We start from the raw sequence: 20,524 nt of genomic DNA on the forward strand, positions 1-20,524 counted from the left end.
GCCTGGAGATTTAGCTGTGACTTTCTTGAATATGGTAATTCTTTCTAAGTAAAATAACCCTGTCTATAGAATATATACTTCATGAAATACAGTTTATTAGTGGATTATACTAATACCATCACTAATATTATAGCATAAGAGTTGATGGAAAAATGCCCAATACCGTATGATTTCCAAATTATATAGGCCTACCCCTTATTTAATTTAGTGCATGGATAACAGCACATCACAACAGCTGCCTCTGTGGATCCGTGGTAAAGTGTCGGCGTCCCGATCGCAAGATAGCGGGTTCAAACCTCCCGAGGCTGAGTGGTATTTACCCGACAAAATTCAATAAATCTCAGCCATAGACGCCCAAGAGAGATTCGGTTTACTCGGTCTGCCATCTAGTGGGCCTAGAGTAAAATGGAACGGCGAAATTGACGAGCAGACAGCCAGATGGCGTCAAATCGAAATATCTGCACACGGTAGCTGAGGCCATACGATTATTATTATTATTATTATTATTATTATTATTATTATTATTATTATTATTATTATTATTATTATTATTATTATTTATCACATCACAACAATTATAAAGGAAAATACAATATTAATCAAAGGCAAAGAAAAAAAATGAAAATTATAGTTCCTTAACTGACACTATATATCTGGATATCAGAGATAAAGTATCGTAAATGCAAAAACGACGATTTTGAGGTTTTTGTCGCATGTGTCCTTTCGTTGTGCCTTCTTAAGGGTACACTATTGTATGTGTGTGTTCCGTAGGAATTGAGATAAGCTACAGATACCATTGCATGTGCAAGGAGAAACCAACGGTAGGCAGTGGTAAGTGATCATACAATAGCTCAGACTTACGTCGTTCACAATGACAACGTACTCGTAGAGACTAGCTGGAAAGATTATAAAAAGTAAGATTCTTCAGAACTGTAGACTCGACTTACCTTAAAGGTGTACCTCAGCAGCTTCTTTCTGTTCTACTGTAAGGCCGCGTTCACACTAAGGCGATATAAGATAAGTGATATATCCTAAGCGATATACGATACGCGACACGCACAGACAGATACTTGAAATCTAAAGGGAGGCGATAAGAAAGGTTCACAGCTGCGCGATTGCACAACATATCGCAAGTGACATATCTCTCGAAGTGCACCTTGCTAGTCTCTTCAGCGATTAGTATCGTACGATACTTCGAGCCGTGAACATGACGGCAAGATTCTGTAATATCTTTCATTAATATAGTGGAACTGATTGGTACAATTTGAAAAAAAATGTAAAATATCAAATTAAAACGGCTAAATTTTATTAATACGGCTTTTTATATTAATATCTACTTACCTTAAAGTAATCAGAAAATTTTTATATCAAGAAATGGCCTTCCTGAAGGGTGTACCTTATATTTTTCAAGGGTTCGTGACACTAGGCTTTTCAGAAAATGAAAGTATTCAGGATTCATTCGATAAAACTCCCTGAATTTTGATTCATGTTGAGACAGCCTTCTAGAAACAACAGCCGAGCTATGGTGCAGGTTGGTAAGATTGTAGGGATGTACCCAGTATTTCCGTTTTCTTCTCATCCTACTCCTGAACCAATAAGCCACTAGAACGTCTTCATCACTTGAACTCATATTTGTAACTGATGTAGTGAGAATTGTGTTCCCACCAAATTTTTATCGCCCAGATCGCGCCGATTTATCGTCCAGTGTCATGAACCTACCTAGCAATATATTCCTTACTATATATCACTTATCTTATATCGCCTTAGTGTGAACGGCGCCTAAGATGAGTGAAATGTCACTTACGATAGTTTACGTATGACGTCCAGGTATAAACATCAGAAATACAGTATATATATATAGTTATTAACTAATACTACAGGTCCATCAAAGGGGGAAAACTAGTTATTTTTTCTTTCAGGTCTCCTCTGGTCACTCATTCATTTAATGTTCTGGCACTGACAAAGATATCAAAGTGCCACTAAATCACATGAACTGACTGCTAGAAGAGAACTGTGGTTGGGAAAAAAAAGAAGACAAGATAATGAATTGTACAAGGGATAATGACAAAATTACCAATGTGTTGATGAATAGAGAAAAATTAAATCAAGTAAAAGAATTCAGACATCTTACGGGAAATGTACGAGAGGAGTACAACTTATTTACTTATTTAGTGCATGGATGGAATTGCACAGGCGATGGAAGCTTTCTGGAAAAATAAAGTAAAGAAAAACAATTGTCTACCTACATCTCAGACCATCAACATGGAGGCGCAAAAGCATTTCGAGAAAGGTTTTGTATGGAGCGTTGCAAGTTATGGTTCAGAAACATGAACCATGTAAAAAGCGGAAGTATTGAAACACAACGTATTTGAAATGTGGTATTGGCGACGACTTTGAAGCATACCGTTCACCTATAAGAATCATAAACGAGAACGTTCTCGTCCCAACTTATCTTCGTCACAATCATTTAAGACATCTGATAAAATAATAATAATAATACTGAACCCAATTGGTTTCGGTGTCATTGGCATATGAATAAGATGTCTTGAGAAAAAAATATGGGAAAGAATATTTCGTATTGGAGCAGAATGTATGTGGAAATCTGGCAAGTTGAATCATGTCTTCAGAGCTACACGTGTAAAAGATTGGCGGTTGTTGCATCATATAGGCCACTGGAACTTTCCATTCGGTAGAGAGAGAAACTTGAGAACGAGATGAAACAGAGCTGAAGATATCTACCGGCGGAAATTTTGAACCCGCGAATCAGAAGTCAGCGCGCAAATGAGTAATTGGAATGATAGCAGTAGTACTAAAATAATAACAGTGCGGAAAAAGGTTGGAGTCCAGAAGAAATGATTATAAAATGTGAATAAGACACTTATAATCATGTTTAAATTAAATTACAATAAAATATCCTGGCAGCTTGTGAAATTAAATATGTGATAACCAGAGACAGGAAGTATGATGCAATGTAAAGAGGAAGCCCTGATGTGTATACCAGGAATAGACAGGCCGCATGACGCCACGTGCTAATCATAGCTCACTCTGATATCTGGAATTGAACGGGTCGGTCGCGATCTGCGATTGTCGTTTGGAAAATGTGGAGTCAGCGCACTGAGTATTTCTGTAGTCAGAGATAATAACTGTAATATTGGAGAAAAGAACTTAATCCGCAGGAATTTTCCCATACAGGAGATATTAATGGGTGATTTTAGAAGTTGATACGTAAATAGATGTGTGAAGTAGCGAGCCATTTGTTGTGGAAGCAGAGTGAAATTTCATAAGTAACGAAGTCGCGAGTTAAATTAGAACTTATAATTAACATTAACAGCTAGATTCCGGTGAAGATTAGGTTACAAGACTGAACTGTTACGTAGACGAAATTGTGAAAGGGAGTATTTCATTGTGTCTTGTTTAAGCTTTATGATAACTGATACTGTCTGTTTTCTATGCTCAGTGTACTGTACTTCGTCTTCTGCGGGACGCGATTTACAAACTGTGTCGTGAATCGGATTTCCATTGAAATGATGGTGTGAACGTGGCATCGTCGGGCTGACCTGATGGCCTAAATTGGTGCATTGCTGATTCATGGAACGATGCGGACAAGGATGAGTACATCTGATTTTATTTAATTTATAAATAACCACTACTAGTTGTCATGTAAATGTGTACACAGTCGTTTATTGTATGGAATATTTAAATTTATCTGAGTTAATTATGTAGCAAGGGTCATCTAGGTTAGAATAAGTTAATTTGTGGTACTAATCCCTTGGGGGCGTTTTTGTGTATAGAGTGTGATTCAGCAGTCCCTTCCCATATTGTTAGCTGCACCCCAACTAACGTGCACAAGGTTTTAGGGGTGCTATTCCCCTGCACGCGTACTGTATGATACTAATGTTCTGCAGTGAATACATTTTACACACGATTCTAAACACTAACGGAATATTACATCATCCGTTCGCAAAACATGACGGCTTGAAGTAATGTAGCAACGTCCTTTTACCATGTAACTATGTTAGTGTGTTTTGCCTCGTGACCGGGTGTAATGAAGAGGGGAATCAATGCATAAAACTAGGTGACAGTGCAGTAATTAATGTCTTAAACACCGACTCGGATGGCGTATGTACGATGCTCTCGTCGTACTACCAGCATGTTTCCAGCAGTGTAGCGTAGGGGGATGTGTTTAGGCGTTCACCTAGCAATCGACGAAATTGCCAACGGCGTTTCGAAACCTGCATTGTTCAAAGGTTATTGCATCGGTATGATGTTTGAATACATACACACTGGCCCAACTTTGCCACATTCAAACAGCAGAATGACGCTGTTAATCATCTTGTGCCCTGCACATTCTCCGCTGGTTAGGGCCTGAATGTACTGTAATCTCTGCTGTTATTCGGCATGTTTTCCACAGAGGAATACGCTGACATGCTGCTCATTTATGGAGAAGCAAGACAAAACACGTGCGAGACACTGTCAGGCAACACCCGGCTGCTAGGACATTCCGCCATGTTGAAAGACGCCTAAGGAAACAGGCGTGATTTCCAACCAGCCAACAGTTCGCGATAGACTCGTTACATCGAGTGAAACCGAAGAGGCCGTTCTGGAGGCAGCTTGTAATAATCCGCACATTAGTACAAGGGTGACTGCACGACAGGTGAACACCAGTCAACCGTCCGTCTGGCGAATACTGCATGAACATACATTTCACCCATGCCATCTTGAGCTACACCAAAAGCTCCATGGGCGGGATTTCGAAGCTCGAAATGAGTTCTGTTGGTGGCTATTAGTCAGGCTGGACAATAATACAGCATTCGTATCGCATATCTTGTTCTTGTACGAATCGCACTTCTACAATAATGGGAACGTCAATCGCCACAGCATGCACTATTGGAGTCCGGACAATCCTTATTGGGTTCGGCAGGTGTCCCATCAAGTACGATGGGGAGTGAATGTTTGGTGTAGAATCTTGGTGGATCGCCTGATTGGACCTTATTTCTTAAAGAGCTAATGGACGAGCCCACACTACCTGCAGTTTCTGCGTCAGGAACTCCCACTGCTACTTGAGGATGTGCCTTTGCACGATCGTTTGACGATGTGGTTGCAACAGGATGGAGCTCCGCCACATTCGACTTTGCCTGTTCGTAACCATCTGAACGAGGAACTGCCAGGGAAATGGATAGAACGAGGAGGCCCTGTTTCTTAGCCCAACAGATCTACGGACTTAACGCCGTTAGATTTCTTCTTGTGGAACGTCGTTTACACTCAAGCGCCGGAAACCCCGACCAGCTCCGGCAGCTCATCTCGGACACCTGCCGAGCAATTACACCTGGAATGTTTTAGCGTGCAAGACGATCTATTGGACACCGGGCCCGAATGTGCATAAACCAATCGGCCATCATATCGAGCGTTTAGTGCGATTAAACATTGTCAGGACAGTTGTGTTTCTATTATTTCCGATATGTATGCGTCCGGCCTGCTAACTAGTCGGCACTTCTTGGGGCCACAAACACATTCATTCACACACAATTTCCATAAAAGCAGGTAATGAACTTACACTGCATGCGGTACGTATTAATCAAATATTAAAAAAATTGTAATCTTCGCCTCGGACTAGAACCTCCCACCTGACACGCAAGCCCGCTCCGCCACACCTTTATCAAATACACTACGGTTCCGTACGGCACACTGGGCAGCTTATAGCAAGTATCAGGTTTACTGCGGTCACACTATCAATTTAGTGTTTCGCCGGCGTGTCAGGTTTATATGATCTAGAAGGTACACGCGTGGCTTGCAGTGTTTAATACGAGTATATCATTACGGCGTCCTATCATGGTGAGGCGGTAAATACCAAGATATCCGTTTGTGTTGTCTGAGCATACCGGCAGGGAAGATGTTTTCAGGACGAAATAAATATTGTGGGTTGCATAAAACTACATTGGAAGGAGCAGCTGAATCACGCTGTGCCATTTTAACTAATCGTGTTAATTTTATCTTGAAATTTATCCCTGGGCGTGTGTTGAACTTCTGTATTAATGAAATATCAGTGTGTGTTAATATACGTGAATAACGAATAGATGGCATTATATACATTTAAAGTAGTTTGTGGGAGCATGTTGATGTGTGGCATGTTGCATGTGCATTTGTTTTTTCGAGAAGACCCATCAATAGCTACGGACTCGTACCAGTAACCATCAACGAATATTACAGCATATATTTAGAGTTTTCGTACGGGGATAGATGATTTGATTTTTGGTTGAGATAAAGATCTGTGCTGTGAGGTAGTTCATGTTTTTCGACGTTTCTTTATTGTGATCTATTTAGGGACTTTTTGAGATATGATTTATTTTAAACATATGAATGGCAGTGAGGGAAAGGCAAAATAAGTGAGAGAGTGAGAGATGAGAGATCATGAAACATACAATAGAGGAATGAAAATATGTATCCCGGCTTATAGTGATTTGAGGAATATAATGTTAATGATATTGAACCAGTGGAAGTTGTTAGAGAGCCCGAGAGAGGCCGGATTAGAAGGTATTCTGAAGAAATACTGGATATGTACTTGCCTTGCTGTGGAGAGAGCGAGAGAATTACTGACATGTCTGTTACACCAAGAGAGCGTTGAAAGATAATTGTTTACTCTCAAGTAAGACGCTCCTCGCGACTGCGTCTGAATGCGAAAGATTATATCTTGTTGAGATAGGATGATTGAAGGGTACTTAAGATGTTATTTCATACAGTTCCAGTTGATTCGGTAGAACCACAGCACAAGTTTATTTGATTATTTAACGTAATCTGAATATCAGTTTGGTTAGAAGTCATGGCATTTCTGGTATGCTGTAATTGGATGTATTGAGGGATATCGCTTCGATTCTCGACCGGGTCACTGGACTTGAGTTTTTCACTGATGATTATTACCTTGGATTTATTTGTTTACATGTACGATTTATATTTCTTGTATGCGTATTTGACAACACAAATTGTATTTTGTGGTTGTGGTAATTTGTTGATGGCGGACTCCATTCTAGGTGGTTGCCATGTCTTTGAGGCAGGGCTTCTATTTTCACTGTAGTAAAGCCAGTATAGTTTCAAGTTCTTGGGGGGATTGTGTTAGTTTTTATTATGTAGAGCCCTTCGCTACAGACTTATTATTAGTGTGATTTTGTGTACGTAAAATGTCCTTGTTGTTGGAATATAGTAATTAGACAGCTAGTTGTGTTTGATTATGATATTGAATTTTTGGTTGGCTCTACTTATGTCAGTGAATTAGACGAGATATACTCGTTCAGTCTGTGTTCGGTTCGCAGTAGTAAATCCTAAGAATAATTGGTAAAAATGATTTAATTTAATTTAACTTTTAAATGGTTATCACAGGTCAGCTACATTTTCGGAACAATGATGTTAATAATTTTAATAATGAAACCCAACAAGGGGGTAAACAAATTGCAGTGATATGTAATGATTAATGCTGGTAATTTTTTAAGATAATGTAAACAAACTTTAAACCACTCGATGATTATTTTCTCTAGGATTTCAATATTTTGAAGGAGTGTTGTACTGTGTCAAAGAGTTAATGAGTCGAAGTGCGTTTAAAACAAACTGACTTAACAAATTTAATAAGTGATGCATTTCTGCTCAATTGAACAATAAGTCTTGGAATACATAGCGGAATTATTCGATATCCGAATGGATTATTAGTGGATTTTCATGTCAATTGACATTGTGAATTTTTATCAATGATTTTTTATTGTCCTTGAGTTTTATTTCTATGTCGTGCTGCCAAAGTTTGAAATAAATTAGTTTTACAAAGTGTTCTCATTCATAATATTTTATACTTTTACTCCTTATCTTTACTGCCTATTAATTTAAATTTAGTGTTTTTTTATTTCGAAATATCACCTGAATCACCCCTTCTTCGACCGTGGGATGAACAGCCGGCGCCCAACTTACAGGCTGGAAGGGTAGAATACAGGTAACAGTTTTACCCGTATATACTTATATTGATCAGCCCATGTCTGCCATCTTGGCTAGCTGTCTTCGGTTTAGAGCGTTCCCGATTCGATTACTTACCAGGTCAGGGACTTTAACCCTTTCACTGATGACAAATCAGTTGAATAACGTAACTAGTTTTGCATCCGCTCTGAAACTAACCTCTCACCGCCTGCGCAAAGGTAGAAACGAACAAGGGAGTCGCAGTGCTGAGTATATATAATCTATTTTATTGCGCCCTTACCTGGCATAAGTGGAAAAAATTGAGAAAGCTAGCCTGTAGAAGAACACATGCACATTACTAGATGTCACCACTGAGCTTCATAATTGCGGTTTACAACAGGCAAAGCAGGGTGAAACAGGGTCACGTCCTCCATCTTCATCATTATCATTATCGTTATCATCATCTTCATCACTATCATGATTATCATCATCATCATCATCATCATCATCATCATCATCATCATCATCATCACTGATCTGCACTTAGGGCAGTGGCCAAATGGCAGATTCCCTAACAGTTGTTTACCTAGTATTTTCTTAAATGATTTCAAAGAAATTATACATTTATTGAACAAACCTTGGTAAAATATTCAAATGTCTAACTCCTCTTCCTAACGAACATTTGCCGCAATTTGTCCTTCTGAATTCAAACCTTATCTTCCTGTTATGATCTTTCCTAATTTTAAGTAACCAATTCAAGCTTATTCCTCTACTAATGTCATCCCACACACATTTCTCCACTGACAGCCCGGAACATAGCACTTACCCGAGCAGTTCCTCTCCTTACTCCCAAGTCTCCCCCCCCCCCCCCCCACCCAGCACGTGAGAAAATTGGGAGAGAAATAAAAAGAAGACGACTTATTCTAATTGCGTTGTACCTTTGTTACACTGCACTCAGACGTATGTTTCTCAGGTGACCAACAAGTTATCTCCTCGGAGGTCCTTTTTTGTCAGCCTAACACCCACAGCTTCATTACAATGAAAACTTACGGACTTTCTATTCTAGGGGTAGAAGTAACTAAAATTGAAAATTTTACATTTGTAGCAAAAATGAGTTGAATCGTCGAAAATTTCAACAACGGGTGAGGAATTAAACCTACGTCCTTCAGGAAACACTCTTCTCCTCAGCTGGATAGTCCGTACATAATAATCACACAAAAACTTTAAAAGAGAAGATGTGGGGTTCGCCCTGTACACGTATAATTATTTCAATTCATTACTAGCAAATAGGCCTTTGCTGGCAAGATATAGTGTTTACAGTGCGCTATGTCTTCTGGTATGGGCTATAATAAAATTGTTACCTTCATTGACCTGTCTCAGTCTTATACTTGGCTTTGACAATATGAAAGTGGCTGAGGTATGAGTGACGTTAGTAATGCCATTCATTATGCAGCCAGTCTCTGCTATGAATGGTGTGAAAATGTCGCTCATAGGGTCGGTTGGTGCATGCATTTCAGTGGGCTTGGCAGACTGATGTGCAATAGCAACTTCTGGCTCAATGAGGAAAGCAACGGGAAACTACCTCACTCCTTATTTCCCTAGTACGCCCCTTCAGTGACACCTAGGCCATCTATGACAGCTAATGGTGAACCTGTTGAGGATCCAACCAGCCTTTGGGCTGAATACCCAACATACATACATATATACATACTAGCAAATTCTTTGCTCTTCCTTCTAGTAAACCTGGTATTTCGTTTTAGCAGTATGCACGATTCATATCTGTTGACATAACGACATTGAAATTCATTTATGTAACTTGACTACCACTAACATGAGATATTCTAACAATATGGTTCAGTAAGAGAGCAAATATTGAATAAGAAAGGTCATACAAGAGAGACGACAGGTGTCTTTTGCAAAAATATAGAAGAAAAGGCTGATTTAGTTGGGCTCCAATGATCATCGAGCAAATTTCACAAGATATGAGCCCTACGTAAATAACACGAATCAGATAAGATGATACACAAATAATAATAATAATAATAATAATAATAATAATAATAATAATAATAATAATAATAATAATAATAATAAAAAGTAAAGCAAAGTCATCTCCATACAGGCCATCCGTAACCTCGACACTTGATGGGGTAGAGTGGTTAGCTCTAAGCCCGGCCGCCTTTGCCCCCAGGAATTAACCTGGTACTCACTTTTGGTGTAGGCTGAGTGAACCTTAGGGCCATGTGCACCTCCGGAAGTGGAAGTCTCGCTTCTGAAATTTTACGACTTCCTGACGGGGATTCGAACCCACGTCCTTCCGGGCGAACCGAGCACGCATTTACCTCCACGGCCAGGCAGCCCCTAATAATAATAATAATAATAATTGTTACCGTGTTTTAGCGGTAGGTAGAGGTGTAAGAAGGTGCGGGCGTGAATGGGTTTTCAAACTACGGAATCAAAGTTAATGTAAAATTTAACGAGGTTATATTTTCTTTTCAATATTAAGTAATAACAAAGAACAGGTACTTAGTAGCCAAAACACAATTTGAAATGTACAATTACAGGGGTTACAGAGTTTGGGCTTCGAGCCCAGAGTTCACAATTCTTGAGCAACTAGCCCAACTTTCCGATATACAAATTTTAACAAAGGGGCAGAAGACCCCAATCAAACCCTGGAGCACTTGCTCCAAATTACACAGTTAAGCCTCCTCGAGGCACACAACACTCCGTTTCCAAAAGAGCCACCCGCTCTTTAATTTAAGCCTCTCCCAGGCCACACCAAACTCCACCTTCAAGTTGTCCACAACGGACACAAACCCAGGGGTAAAATACCCAATCTACTGAGGTCTATTAAATGAAAAGCAGGTTAATTAAATGACCTCTAAAACAATTTGAGAGGAGGCGAACTTGCACTCCTAATACACTTTGATTTTAAAACCTACCTTGGCACTAGGCCGTTATTACAAGGGCTAATCCCATACTACAGAGGTGACTTAATAGCAATTTACATTACATTACGGAAGAATAGGTTGAGAAACAATAAGTTCACCTCAAAACATTATGAGTGGGAGCTCGAGAGGGTTAGCGCTCTCTATCCCAGTATGTAGCTTTTCAAGAGAATAGAAGAAAAGACTAGTTACATTTTAGGAAAAGGTTACATGGTGGAACGCTTCGCACCCGCCCCGAGAGTTAAACTGCTGAGCAAGAAAAGAAAGAATTTATTAATCGGCCATTACCTTATTGTTGACCGCTGCCGAAGAAAGAGGCGCCTCCCGCCTCCTGCTAGGTACTTAACACACTGAAAGATGGAACAGAAGTGGCCCAGAGACCCAAAAATCAGCAGTTTAAATACTCTCGCGGAAGTTTCTAGGCGTTAGGGGAAAGAAAACACCCGCCCACAATGTTTTTATTGGATAGGACCCCGCAACAGATACAAGTTGGGGGAAAATACACCAGATTGGTCAGAAATTACTAAAAGAAATTCGGGATTGGATAAATCTAAAACAAGGGGAAAAAGAGGGGTAAACAGCCAACTTAAACCATAACAGAAAGAAATTTAACAAGAAACAAACTTTTGAAATAAAAATTTCTCCAACAAAATAGTTCTTTGACTCCGCACTAGGGTGCACTATTGTTGATCTTCAGTAGTGTCCTCTAGAAGAGAAAGTTCACACTTCTTACTTCAAGCGAAACAAAAACACATCAAAAGTGACACAGTTCAAAAACTCAAAATTTTCCACGTGGTGACATCTTCTGAGAAAGTAGAGAATTAATAGAGTAGATAAAGTTCAACCTTCCTCCAGAAGAGGAGTTTCAACTGGCGCAACTTTTAAATAAACGGTGTAGAGGTGTACCGCCCGGTACAGACCTCCCCCCCCAAAAGTTCCTCCAAGGGGTAACACAGAAGAACATAAACTTTTGTTTGAAAATAAGTTCCAAGTTTTGATGTTGAGATTAAGATAACTTGCAGAAGTATTTGAGAAATTTCTTAAGTCGGTTCCAAAATTTTGTTGTTGCAGGTGAAGTAAAGTCTTTATGTTTATAGAAGTTGAATTTCTGAAGATAAGCTTTTATACTTAAAAGTGAAGGAAAAATTTGCAATGTCCACCAAATATTGCTGTTGAATTCCCAAGTGTAGTTATCTCTTATAGTAACTGTCCATGTAGTTGATGTTGATGAAGTTGGATGGCCGGACCGGCCGTTGCAGCTTGCGTCCAAAAGGAGGCCGCTCGGACCCCTTAAGTACCCTGAGATACCGCTCGCCCGCACTATGAGGGGAGCCGAGGTGTTGAAGCACGCCGCGCCCGCGGTGAACATATACAGGCTGCGGGCAAGTAGCAGGTCGTGCGCCGCACATCAGCCTTGGCCGGGAGGAGAGCTCCGGCTCGCCGTGCACATGTCGTCCTCGCTGGAGAGGAGGGGGCCCATCCCCCTCCCCAGTTACTGCACGGCGCCGCGCGGCTGCGGGGGCACTGAAACATTAAAGCTAGGCGGCAGAATTGTGTTGGACCATCATGTTTCTTTTAAGGGCACAGGCATGTAAAGAGATTGAGGGGCCAGCGGCGTGCAGATATCCATGGCATTTCATCTAAGCCAGCCACTGAGTGTAGTGGAGCAGGAGACGGGAGCGTGGTAATGGCCGTGGAAAGGACAGAATGGCAGTTTAACGGGTCGGGACAGGTTTTACAAAAATGCTTACATCTGAAACAAAATATTATAGGTAGTGCAGAATGCCTTAAAAATGAAACTCAAAAAAAAATATAACCTTCATATCCTTTCAAAATAATATAAAGCAAGTTAACACAGAAATTACACCGGCTTCACCTGGGACAGGTGAACTCTAAATATCCTCTCGGTGGCTGGATTACTTAACAATAAGGTAACCGGCGTAAGAAAATCGAGAATGATACAAGGCCCCTGAAATCTGGGGGCAAGCTTGCCCGCGGGAACAAAATTTTTGACCATTACTTGGTCACCTACCTTTAAAGGGGTGGGTCTCCGTCCACGATCATACCTTTCCCTAACCTTTTCATGAGATACCTTAAGATTGGCTTTAGCCTTCTTCCAAAGATCTTTAATATTATCCGGATCTATTGTCTCGGGCAGAATGTCACTCAGAGACCAGAGGTTAGAGAGCGGCGTGTTGGGAACAAACTTAAACATCAAGGAAGCTGGAGTAAACTTGTGTGATTCATGAACCGCCGAATTCAAAGCAAAAGCTAACCAATGCAGGGACGTGTCCCACCTAGAATGATCTTCATGATGATAGGCAATAAGTGCGGACCTGAGATTACGGTTAACCCGTTCAGCCAGAGATGGTTGAGGGTAATAAGCAGAAGTGGTTACATGAGAGATGGACAAGTCAAAACAGAATTTACGAAAAAGATTTGATGTGAACGCCTTAGCATTATCAGATACAATATATTGGCACGGACCAAAAGAAGCAAAAATAGAATTTAGACAGGTAATGGTGGACTGAGCGGTAGCCAGCTTAGTCGGAAATAACCAAGAAAATCTGGTAAAACCATCTACACATACAAAGATGAATTTGTTGGCATTTCCCTTCGACTGGGGGAAGGGTCCTACATAATCAATATACAGGCGTTCCATGGGGCGCGACGCTTGATGAGAAGACAAAAGGCCTACTTTAGTGGACATGGTGGGTTTACTGATCAAACAAGATTTACAAGCTTTTACAAGTTCCCGAATTTCACCGTCCATACCTTTCCATATGAACATTTCACGAATCTTTTCACGAGTTTTAAAGATACCCAGATGCCCTCCTAATGGGGTCTCATGATAATACTTGAAGATCATTGGTACAAGAACTGCTGGAACAACAACTTTCATCATCTTATCATGCCTCGAAGGGCAACATAAAACACCATTCCTCAGAACATAAGGGACAACATGTTCCCCAGAAGAAAGGGTTTCCATTATCGGAGCCAGCGTCGGATCTTCACGTTGGTATTTCTCGATATCCCTAAAAAGCATGGGAGCATCTGTTAGGATGGCATTAACCTCAGATAGCATGGACTCGGAAGGTGATGAACTGTCGACCGGTTCGTGGGTCTCGACGTCGTTATGAAACATACGGCTGAGTCCATCAGCAACAACATTTTCGGTACCTCTGATATGTCTAACATCAAACTGGAAGGCGGAAATACGAATAGCCCAGCGGGCTATACGACCAGTACGACGCGGCCTACCTAAGACCCAGCTTAAGGCTTGATTATCTGTCTCCAGGTCGAATTTGACATGTTCCAGATAGAGACGGAACTTTTCTAAGGCAAATAAGACTGCCAAACCTTCGAGCTCATAGATGGAATACTTGGCTTCTTGAGCCGACAATGTCCTAGACGCATAGGCGATGGGTCGCCTCCCTAGTTCAGTCTCTTGAAGAAGGACTGCCGCTACTGCTGACGACGATGCGTCGGTTTGGACAATGAATTTCTTCGAGAAATCAGGCATAGCAAGGACAGGGGCATTACAGAGAGCTAATTTCAGATCTTCAAAAGCGGCTTGTTGAGAAGGTCCCCACTCGAATTTGATGCCTTTCCTACGAAGAAGGTTTAAGGGCGCCGCTCTATTAGCAAAGTTAGGAATGAACTTTCTGAAGAAATTCACCATACCAATGAACCTGGCGATACCTTTAATGTCCTTGGGAGGTTTAAAATCACGGATGGCCTGTGTTCTAGAATGATCGACTGCTACACCATCGGGTGACACAATATGCCCTAGGAATGACATAGAGGGCTTAGCAAAGGCAACCTTGGACAACTTAACAGTTAACCCAGCCTTACGAAGGCGATCAAGAACTTCTCGCAGATGATCTAGATGTTCTTCAAAAGTCTCTGAAAATACTACGACATCATCTAAGTAGTGATATAAGTACTCGAATTTGATGTCGGAGAAGACCCTATCTAGCAGCCTAGTGAGCACAGCTGCTCCCGTGGGGAGCCCGAAAGGCACGCGGTTGTATTCATATAAATTCCAGTCCGTGGCGAACGCTGTAAGGTGTTTAGACTCTTCGGCAAGGGGAATTTGATTATAGGCCTGATTTAAGTCCAAGATGGTGAAGAACTTGGCCTTACGAAACCATGAAAAACAAGAATGAAGGTCGGGAAGGGGCACAGATTGTAACACCACCTTCCGATTGAGAGCCCTGTAATCAATGACAGGCCTGAAGCCTCCTTGGGGTTTCGGTACTAGAAAAATAGGCGAAGAATACGCTGACTTAGAGGGCCTAATAATACCGTCCTTCAACATCTGATCGATGATTTCCTTCAGAGCCTTCATTTTAGGTGGAGATAGCCTATACGGTGGAAAACGGACAGGAATCGAATCCGTAACCTCAATTTTGTATTCAATAAGGTCAGTAACACCAAGAGTATCAGAGAACACCTCGGGAAACGACTGACACAGTTTGCGAATACTATCAGCCTGCTCCTCAGGTAGATGTCTAAGGTCTAACAACATCTCATCCTGGGTAGGCGAAATAGAAGAACATGACACAGAATTACACTTTAATAGTGGTATTTTACAACTAGAAGCAAATTTGAATGTGCACGACCTAGACTTGAGATCGAGCACAAGACCAGTGTGAGAGATAAAGTCAGCTCCCAATATAATGGGGCAAGACAATTGCTTGGCCACAAACAATTTAATTTTCCATGTAAACTTAAAAACACGAATTTTGACCAGTAAGGAACCTAGAATTTCTAATGGAGATGAATTAGCCGAAACGTATTGAACAGGAGAAGAGACATAGTCAGGAAGTTTACAAACCGATTTCAATTTAGAATACCATTCAGCCGCAATAATCGAACAAACACTACCTGAATCTAAGAGAGCTGTTATAGGCTCGTTATTTAACTCAATCTTAAGAAAAGGAACAGGTGCGGGGGTATCCGCCGCAATCCTAAGACATTCTTTAGGGCATTCAAAAGATGAATTTGAAGGCTGATCGTTCTCTGCATTTACAATCTGTTTACTAGGGGCTGAGTCTCGGGAAGATGGATTAGTCGACTCAACCGAAGCCACTAGTCACTTTTTATTATTGGCATAGGTGGAATTTGCACCAGAAGTTGAGCAGGAGGGGGTGCTATTTGAGTTCGGACAATTCTTGGCGATATGTGAGAAGGCCCCACATTTAAAACAGCCTTGTGCTGAACCAGCTCCATTATTTGCCCTACTACTTTTGACCAATGGACATTTATTGCGAAGATGGTCAGGCGACCCGCAAGCATAACATTTACGGGGTGTGACTGGTCGGCGAGGTGGAGGCCGAGTGTTACTAAAGGAAGGCGGGGGTTCTTTCGCTACACGCAAAGAATCGGCGTATCTAACTCCTTCCGCTGAGACGGCCAACGCTTCAAGTTCAGAAAAAGTTTGCGGGCACGCCGCAAAACACAAGTATGACCTATAAGATGGTGAAATGCCTTCCACAATAGCTTGTACAATTTGGTCCTCAGGGAAGTGAAGAGCAAACACCCTGGTATAAAACTTAATGTCTTGTATGAAATCAGCCAAGTTTTCATCCAACCTCTGTACTCGATAATAGTATTTCTGAATCAGAGATGACCTTGCGCGGGCAGGAATAAAATTAGCAAGTAGATGTGCATGAAAATCTTCGATGGATGACTGTTCAGCTATGGCTCTTACTATTTTGTCGGAGAGAATACCAATAGCATACGGATAGATAATTTGCAAGATTTGACACGGAGACAGAGAAAAAACAAGGGCATGATCCTGAAATTCCACTAGAAATCTTAAAAATGAAATTACGTCACTGGTGGTATTAACAGAAAACTTGGATATACCTCTGAGCAACATTGCCAATGGATGAGGCAAGCTACTAAATCCGGGTGACATAGTAGGTAAAGGTTTCAATGGCAAGGAAGTCAATTCAGAACGGATGTTACTCAATGATGCACGACGTTCAGATTCGTTGTCCAATGGGCAGGGATAGTTTGAGCAGCAACGGTTATCCTATTAACTTCTCCCTTGGGAGGCGCTTCCTCACTACCTGCATTCACTATGGTGGGTTGATCAGATTTGGGAGGAACTTCCCCAGTTAACAATTGAGTGACCTTACTAGATAATTCAGAAATATTTTCCAGGAGCGTACTAGCTTCCTTCCTCTGAACGTCATTCAGTTTTAGAGACAACAGATCGTTAACCCTATTCGAAAAATGATATAGCCTGCCTTGCACACGCTTAATTTGATTAGGAGACGGATCATTTTCATCAAAAAAAACTAACTACAGAAGCTAGCCCAGTAATATTCTCCGTGATCGTGGAAAGAGAGTCGTCAATTTCTTTCTCTCCCAAATTGGGGATGGAAATGGGCAAATTAAGAGACTCTCTAAGCTTGTTAGTGTCTATTGCAACCGTGCCTCCAGATTGCACATTTCTGATAGTTAATTCATAGATCAACTCCTCCTTGCGCAAATAGTTAAGAAGGAGAACATCGCGAGGGCCGGGCATGGTGACAGAACAATTTTGAAAAACTCAAAAAATTCCAGCAACTGGGAAAATAGTTAGAATTCGGAACAAACAATGTTTAGCCGTCAAAAGGGGCTAAATTGAGACCCATTCAACCACGCTCTGCTACCACTTGTTACCGTGTTTTAGCGGTAGGTAGAGGTGTAAGAAGGTGCGGGCGTGAATGGGTTTTCAAACTACGGAATCAAAGTTAATGTAAAATTTAACGAGGTTATATTTTCTTTTCAATATTAAGTAATAACAAAGAACAGGTACTTAGTAGCCAAAACACAATTTGAAATGTACAATTACAGGGGTTACAGAGTTTGGGCTTCGAGCCCAGAGTTCACAATTCTTGAGCAACTAGCCCAACTTTCCGATATACAAATTTTAACAAAGGGGCAGAAGACCCCAATCAAACCCTGGAGCACTTGCTCCAAATTACACAGTTAAGCCTCCTCGAGGCACACAACACTCCGTTTCCAAAAGAGCCACCCGCTCTTTAATTTAAGCCTCTCCCAGGCCACACCAAACTCCACCTTCAAGTTGTCCACAACGGACACAAACCCAGGGGTAAAATACCCAATCTACTGAGGTCTATTAAATGAAAAGCAGGTTAATTAAATGACCTCTAAAACAATTTGAGAGGAGGCGAACTTGCACTCCTAATACACTTTGATTTTAAAACCTACCTTGGCACTAGGCCGTTATTACAAGGGCTAATCCCATACTACAGAGGTGACTTAATAGCAATTTACATTACATTACGGAAGAATAGGTTGAGAAACAATAAGTTCACCTCAAAACATTATGAGTGGGAGCTCGAGAGGGTTAGCGCTCTCTATCCCAGTATGTAGCTTTTCAAGAGAATAGAAGAAAAGACTAGTTACATTTTAGGAAAAGGTTACATGGTGGAACGCTTCGCACCCGCCCCGAGAGTTAAACTGCTGAGCAAGAAAAGAAAGAATTTATTAATCGGCCATTACCTTATTGTTGACCGCTGCCGAAGAAAGAGGCGCCTCCCGCCTCCTGCTAGGTACTTAACACACTGAAAGATGGAACAGAAGTGGCCCAGAGACCCAAAAATCAGCAGTTTAAATACTCTCGCGGAAGTTTCTAGGCGTTAGGGGAAAGAAAACACCCGCCCACAATGTTTTTATTGCATAGGACCCCGCAACAGATACAAGTTGGGGGAAAATACACCAGATTGGTCAGAAATTACTAAAAGAAATTCGGGATTGGATAAATCTAAAACAAGGGGAAAAAGAGGGGTAAACAGCCAACTTAAACCATAACAGAAAGAAATTTAACAAGAAACAAACTTTTGAAATAAAAATTTCTCCAACAAAATAGTTCTTTGACTCCGCACTAGGGTGCACTATTGTTGATCTTCAGTAGTGTCCTCTAGAAGAGAAAGTTCACACTTCTTACTTCAAGCGAAACAAAAACACATCAAAAGTGACACAGTTCAAAAACTCAAAATTTTCCACGTGGTGACATCTTCTGAGAAAGTAGAGAATTAATAGAGTAGATAAAGTTCAACCTTCCTCCAGAAGAGGAGTTTCAACTGGCGCAACTTTTAAATAAACGGTGTAGAGGTGTACCGCCCGGTACAATAATAATAATAATAATAATAATAATAATAATAATCGACCAAGTGGCTGTGCAGTTTGAGTCACGTAGATAAAAGCTCGCATTTGGAAGATAGTGGGTTCGAGGTCCACTGTCGGTAGTCTTCAAGATGATTTTCCGTCGTTTCCTATTTTCACACCAGGCAAGTGTCCGGCTCCATGACTTAATGGTTAGCGTGCTGTCCTCTGGTCACAGGTGTCCCGGGTTTGATTCCCGGCAGGGTCGGGAATTTTAACCGTAATTGGTTAATTTCGCTGCCCCGGGGGCGGGGTGTGTGTGTCGTCTTCATCATGATTGCAGCTGCCTCTGTGGATCCGTGGTAGAGTGTCGGCCTCCGGATCCCAAGATAGCGGGTTCAAACCCGGCAGAGGTAGTCGGATTTTTGAAGGGCGGAAAAAAGTCCATTCGACACTCCATGTCGTACGATGTCGGCATGTAAAAGATCTCTGGTGATACATTTGGTATTTACCCGACAAAATTAATTAAATCTCAGCCATAGACGCCCAAGAGAGATCCGGTTTACTCTAGGTCCGCTAGATGGCAGACAGGGTAAGCCGGAACGTCGAAATTGACGAGCAGACAGCCAGATGGCGTCAAATCGAAATGTCTGCAAACGGTAGCTGAGGCCATACGATTATTATTATCATGATTGCATCCTCATCACGATACGCAGATCGAAAGACCCGCATCTGGCGAGCCGAACTTGTTCTCGGACACTCCCGGCACTAAACACCATACGCCATTTCATTTCTTTTCACCAAGCAAGTGCTGGGACTGTACCTTAATTAAGGCCACGGTCGCTTCCTTCCTACTCTTAGTCCTTTCCTATCACATCGTCGCGATGAAATATATATGTGTAGGTGTGATGTAAGGAAAATTGTTAAAATGATAATAATAATATTACTGTAGTCACGTCCTAGTTCGTGAACCATGGGCAACGGCTGAGTGGCCTAGTAAGTGGTCCTGAGAGTCGGGATATCAGTTGCTATGGAATGGGAGTGGGCATCTCGGGCATATTCTGAGTCGTGGCCTTTCCTGTGCTCAGCGGCTAGGGCTATACAATTCACCGGTGGTCCATAACCCGTTAGAGGAGAGATCCTCACTTGGACTATGTGCAAGTAGGGCAGCATCCTGCTTCATGAATTTACCGAGCTCAGAACACTTTCAGCAAGCCTCGAACCTATGGGAGTAATGGAGTCCCACTCCCATTTGACAGGCGAGGGACTCCTTGGAAACAACTTGGCGAACGAAATGGAATTCAATGGGGAGCTATCAATATTAATGGGGCTTATGGAAGAAAGAAGGTAGAACTGGCTGAGTCAGCAAAGAGGATGCATCTGAATGTGCTAGGAGTAAGTGATATTCGGGTAAGGGGAGATAAGGAGGAAGAGATAGGAGATTATAAGGTGTACTTGACGGGTGTTAGGAAGGGAAGGGCAGAGTCTGGGGTAGGGCTCTTTATCAGGAATACCATTGC

Source organism: Anabrus simplex, chromosome 7, assembly GCF_040414725.1.
Source record: "Anabrus simplex isolate iqAnaSimp1 chromosome 7, ASM4041472v1, whole genome shotgun sequence".
In the NCBI taxonomy this organism is placed as follows: Eukaryota; Metazoa; Arthropoda; class Insecta; order Orthoptera; family Tettigoniidae; genus Anabrus; species Anabrus simplex.